Source organism: Silene latifolia, chromosome X, assembly GCF_048544455.1.
Source record: "Silene latifolia isolate original U9 population chromosome X, ASM4854445v1, whole genome shotgun sequence".
Lineage (NCBI taxonomy): Eukaryota > Viridiplantae > Streptophyta > Magnoliopsida > Caryophyllales > Caryophyllaceae > Silene > Silene latifolia.
Genome location: NC_133537.1, coordinates 8,504,734 through 8,511,276, shown reverse-complemented (window position 1 = coordinate 8,511,276; position 6,543 = coordinate 8,504,734).

Below are 6,543 nucleotides of genomic sequence, written 5' to 3'. Positions count from 1 at the left end.
ATAAAGAGGTCCTCTCGGTCCACTCTTAACAAATAGCATCTTTCGATCTCGCTATAGGTCCCTAATATCACTAATACTAACTTTCGTTCTGAAAAGTGACTAATGGTCTAAACTATACCTATCTTTCGATCTTAGCACAATTTAGTCGATTCAATTGATGGTCTAACAACTTACCCTATCTTTCGATCTAATGGGTCAGTCATGAATTAGGTATCTAACTGGTCGCATGCATTCGATTCGTTAAATACAACAATTAAAATCAATTAAAACGAGACAAAGCTCACGAGGTCAGTCGATCGACCGGATAGGGTGGTCGATCGACTAACACGCGGGTTCAGGCCGTGTATAATCTAATGCCGCCTATGCTACAACTCGCCTACATCCTAGCACAATCTATTTAGCTACTCATGCTAAGGGTAAAAACAATAACTTTAATAATGAAATTAACCAATGGATTCATGCTTGAAACGACAAAGAGAACAATTAACATGAACAATAAATTGGCTGCGGGAATTAACTAGCAATTCTACACTAATGACGAAATAAGTAATAATCTGGAAATTAGGACAGAAGGAATACCGAATTTCGCAGAAGGAATGTAACGCAGTGATTGAAAGCACAACGGAAATCCAATGCAAATTAATATCCCAAACCCTAATTAGTAAACTAAACTCAATGTAAATTTCTGATAATAAAGCTTCCTCCTAAACTAGGTATTCTCAGTTATGTTATATAGAAAGTATACGTAACAATTATTCCAAAACATAAACTTAATGGGCTTCAAGTTCCTCGGTCTTTTAATTCACGTCTGGAACAGCAGTGTGGTCGATCGACTGGACAAGATGGTCGATCGACTGGGATAGCAATGAACAGTAGCTTCTGGATCCCGATAGTTGGTCGATCGACTGATGGGTATGGTCGATCGACTGCTTGAGCTGCTATCGACTCTTATAAACTCGTGGATTTGTCTTTTGAGCCTTGAAATGCGCACCAAGCTCGTTCCTTAAGTGATTCCTTTACGTCATTTGCAATGCAGGATACCCGGGGACGGATTTAGCTTGATTTTCCCGTTGAATTCTTCACATTTCTGCATTAATGTACAAAATACAGAAGTAGACGGAAATAGGGATAAATGCAGCATAAACTACATGAATGAGCTCTGAAATGCGTGGAAAAAAGGATGTAAAACATCATTTAAAAGACACGCATCAACACTCCTATTTCCTTACAGCTACACTCGTCAAATATCTCATTTTTTTGTATTTTTTAAGATCTACTATAGATCTTTTTGTGGGTATGAGTTGGTGGTGGAGGATGACGGTGGTGGTGTTTGTTGGTGGTCGGACTAAAGTTTACACTCATAAACCTTCAAATTTACACTCGCAAACCTTCAAATTTACACTTAAAATACTATATTTACACTCGTAACATGTTAAGATTATATAAATTCAAATTTCTATATAGAAAATTGCCTTAAAAAAATTCAAATTTTCCGTCACAAAAAATTCAAAATTACACTCTTAAAATATTAGATTTACACTCGTAAAACACCAAAGTTACACTCGTAAAATGTTAAATTACATAAATTCAAATTTTCCGTCATAAAAAAATAAAAATTACACTAAAAAACTTCAAAGTTACACTCGTAAAATATTAGAGTTACACTTGTAAAACTCATACAACATGACATTTAAACTCATGAAATCTGAAACTCAAAACTGATTAATTAGGGGCTAGAGAGAGAAAGAAAATTTAATTAGTGTATAAAAATTTGATTAGTGATAATTATTTTTTTTTATTTTCAATCTCAACCATTCATCTCAATCCAGCGATCCACATTTTTTTCCTTTTCTTTTTAATAGCCCTTAATCAATTTCATCTCAACCATCCATTGAGTCCATCCAATGACCCTTAGAGGGACTTAGGGACTCAATGGGTAGTGACTAAAAACTAGCAGAAAACTTATACTCCGTTTAGTTTATGTTCATTTTAGCTCTTCTTTTTATAAATTAACTTTTAGTTCAGTTCCATTAAGTTCAGTTCAGTTCCAATAAGTTCAATTCAGTTCAGACAGTTTAAGTACAAAAAAACAAGGCTTAAGTATATAAAATAGAGCATGTTTGACTTAACTTGTTGAAAATGAGTTTTTATTTTTCAAACTTAATTTTCTAACAGTGTTTTTCAAAAGTAGAAGTACCAAATTGCTGTTTCTTTTTGATGGTTAAAAAAATATTTTTTTGGCTTTTGAGAAATTTTTCTTTAACTTTTAAATAATGATGTGTGTGACCAAAAAGTGTTTTTAAGTCCGAAAATACTTTTAAAAGTCAGGCAAACACACGCATATTCAAGTAAAAATGTTACTATTGGTTAGCGCAAGGTTTGTTCGATCAAACTCTTGACAAATGTGAATTTTGGTGGATTTGGAAATTAAATATTCCTCAAAAATTGAAATTTTTTCTTTGGAAAGCATGTGTTGACGGCCTTCCGACGAAAAGTAGACTTCTCAAGAGTCATATTGATGTCCCACCTCATTGTGTTCTGTGCAACAATCCTATTGAAAACAAAGATCATTTCTTTTACGAATGTCCCTTGATTGGGTCTGTCATCCAAGACCTGAACATTATTACTTTCAACGAGTTTTTGTCAAATTATGATAATATTACAAGTCAAAGTTTTCTAACGAAACTTAATTATCTCAAAGATTTAATTACAAAAGATGATTTCATTAAGATTATTTTTATTTGGTGGAATGCATGGTTTCATATAAATGATATTATCTTTAATAATATTAATTTAAGTATCAGCAAACTTATTACTTTATGTAATAATAGCACTAGGACTTGGAATGTGACTAGATTTAAGGATCTCAACAATCCCGAGATAGAAGAGTCAACTAGAAACAACTCTAGTACGGAAGAAATTTGGTGGGAAAAACCTGAAAATGTTTTCCTAAAGCTAAATTTTGACGAATCGAGAATAGAAGATAACAAATCTGCTTTAGGATATTCTATAAGAGATCACAATGGTAAAGTCGTTTTGTTTGGAGCAAAAAAAGTACGGATCCAATTGTATCCTTGTTGCGGAAGCTCTCGCTTTAGAATAAGGCATTTTAGCAGCTAAATACTTAGGAATTTCAAAGTTAATTGTGGAGGTTGATTATTTATGTGTTATTAACTCGATTCGAGGTACTTGGCAGATTCCTTGGGAAATTTCTAGTATTATCAAGGATGTGAAATTAGACCTTCATTTTTTCGATGAAGTGATAATTAAACATTGATTTCGTGAAGCCAACATGGTTGCTGACTTCATGGCTTCTATTGGACATCCATGTCCAACTGTTTCGAGGTAGTTTGATAGCCGATGACTTTAACTTATCTTCCTCATTCAAAAAGATGAGATAGATTGGTCATATCCTAAATGATCAACCTAATTTTCTTACCTAATAAAAAAAAATAAAAAAGATGTTACTAGTACTTCGTATTTAACCCATTTTGATCCTCAGATAAACGGGAAATAGTCCGTACTGCATTAAATCTTTATTAGGACAGCAAGTTAGCGACACGAAGACGAAAACGACACGCTAGAGAGAGAAACCGCATTTCTCCTCCTTCTCTCTAGTTTCCCCCTTCTTAAGTTTTCTTTTCTCTACTACCACCGCCTAGCCCTTGACCCTTCCTACGCACCTCAGATGCCGCCGGAGATGAGGCTGTTGGGGCTGGTGTTCTTAACAGTTAGTGCAAGGACTTATAAATCTCTAAAAGGATCAAAGGGCATACTTTTGGTATTATTATCAGTTGATCCACGTTTATCAATAACGGTTGGCTTGCTAGATAAGTTTGACGTTATTGTCATACAGATGGCGGTGATCAACTGGTCCCTAAAAGTCACACCTATAGGATACGTTTGAGAGATGTGACGGTATGAAAATACACATGTAGATGCCAAATTTGACTAACCGGTTAATTCGAGTTATTTGACTAATAATTAGTCAAAATGTGATGTTGAGATATTTATTTAATACGGATTAAATAAAATGGCTAAGACGAATTAAGCGGTTAATTCGTAAAATTGAATATAAGCGTTTTATATTTAATTAAATGTATATTGAATATAATTATACAATATTGTCTTTGTCGGACATGTATTAATAATTCAACTAATACGTGTTATTAGTTGATGATTTAATATCCGATAACCGATGACAGTATATAATAAACACCGCGTTGTATACATTTGAGCCTCGGACCACGAGTCAAAAACAAGGAGAAAATGAAAGCCCATTTCCCCCTTGTCCACTCGGTTTGGCCGGTTTTGGGAGAACAAAAAGGAGAGTTTCTCCTCTTGCTAAACCTAATTCATTTGAGACAAAAATTTAGGGTTTTGGGAATTGTGCCTCTCGAAACTCGGATCTCTCATCCAACACAAACTCACAAAAACAATCCCCTCAATATTGCAAGGCAATTAGGGGATTCTCTCTAGCACAAGGGCATTTCTCGGACCATCTTGGGTGCAACATTTAGGAGGAGATCTACTTTGATCTCTCATTGCCTTTTGCACTAGGACCGAAGGTTATTTCTATATCTTAATCGTTTCATCATGTTTTTCGTTTTATGACTATAATCACATGCAAATTTTGCGTTATAATCCTATAATTAAAGGGTAGTATACGGATATTACCCCACAAGTGGTATCAGAGCGAGGCCACGTAAATTTTTCTATGTGATTTTCATCAAACGATTTTTGAATCGATGATTTTTGTTCAAAAAAAAAAATGTCACGGCTGGAATTTTTTTTCCCTCGGCAGTTTTTTTTCCTCACGATTTTCAATTTTTTTTGCACGGCTGCTTTGAATTTCGTGCCATGTTTTGTTTTTGTTGTCGATTTTATCTTTGCATATTATTTTGTAATCGATATTCATTATAATATGTTGGAGATCTATCAATTGCTATTTCATTTCTATAAGGATTAGGTGATATCGCAATTGGTTTTTATCAAATCGATATTTTTTTGTACAAAATTTTGATAAAACCGTGTGGCTTGAAGGTCTCGACATTTTATATGTCTCGGCCTGTTTTTTGCATTGGGAACCGTGTCAAGTTTACACCGTTGCTTTGTCGATTTTTGGTTTTGTTTACGATTTGTTCTTTGCGAATTGTTGTTTTAATCGATAATTACAACAATTTGTGAGGATCATGTCAATTGTATTTTTGCTTTAATCCGGATTAGATTAAATTGCAATTGAGTTTTTACAAATCGTTTTGTTGTTTGATCACTTGTTGATCTCGAATTGATTGAGCCGTTTTTCTTTCAAATTGTTGCTCACGGTTTAGCAACATTTTAAAAAAAAAAAAAAATTTTTGGTTCTGGTACTGTTCACGTACAGCAGTACAGAGAAAAAAAAAAAAATTTGGTTTTTGTTTTTTTTCGGCCTTTTATGCATAAAGTGTTTTTATGCTCTCGCTTGTTAGTGAAACGGTTCACCCACGTAAAATAAAGTTACTTTAAAACGATTTATTGTAACGGATTATCTCGAATTAAAATTAACTTGACTAAAGCGGTTTTGTCATGTAATTTTAATTAACTTTGGTGGTTTGGATAAATTTAACATAATTACGGAATTATGTCATGAATAAATTTAATTTAGTTGATGCATTTTATTTATCGTTAATTTTGAATGTTTTGAATGCCTTTTATTATGTATTTATTTAATTTTGCAAACGGTTGTAACTTAGTGTGGCCTTAGTAGAACGTGTTACCGTAATGATGGAACACGGTCTTGGTTGTATTTTGTGACGTTGGTTGATGGTGGGTTCAACGAGCCATAAGTCAACCGGTTGACTGACCAATCACAGAGGCGAGTTATACGGATATCTCGTAGGACACCATTGTGACATCGACGTGGAGTCCTAAATGTTTTATAACATTCGGTGCCCGGTCGTGGATAGGACCTCCATGGTGATCCTAAGAGTCGATTCTTTTGACTATCGATTGTCTCTTGAGACTAAGGCATTTTGGGTGACTTTGGTTTCTTTCTCACGGTCATCCGTAACGAGGGGCCAAGTAGATTTTTCTCGGGTCATTTCATGCTGTGCTTAGATCGGAAGGAGTCGAGTTGAAGGAAATATTCAGCCTTTATCGGTACTCGATATTTCTCGGGGCCACTCGAGGAGTCAGAATCGAAATGCATGGCCATGCTCGGATACGGATTCGTTTTATCAGTTAAGTTACTCTCTAGTCGGGGAAACCACTCTTGATACAGATCGATTGTAAAATACGACCTTTGCGGATCCGGATCTGCAAATTGTTTTACATTGAGTGGGAGAGATTTTAAATGAATATGAGAATCGGTTATCGCACATACACTTGTACGGACAAGTGGGAGTTTGTTGGAGCTTGTGTCCTCCAGTTAGTGCGGATAACGTCATTGCACATACACTTGTACGGACAAGTGGGAGCTTGTTGGGGCTGGTGTCCTTAAAAGTTAGTGCAAGGACTTATAAATCTCTAAAAGGATCAAAGGGCATACTTTTGGTATTATTATCA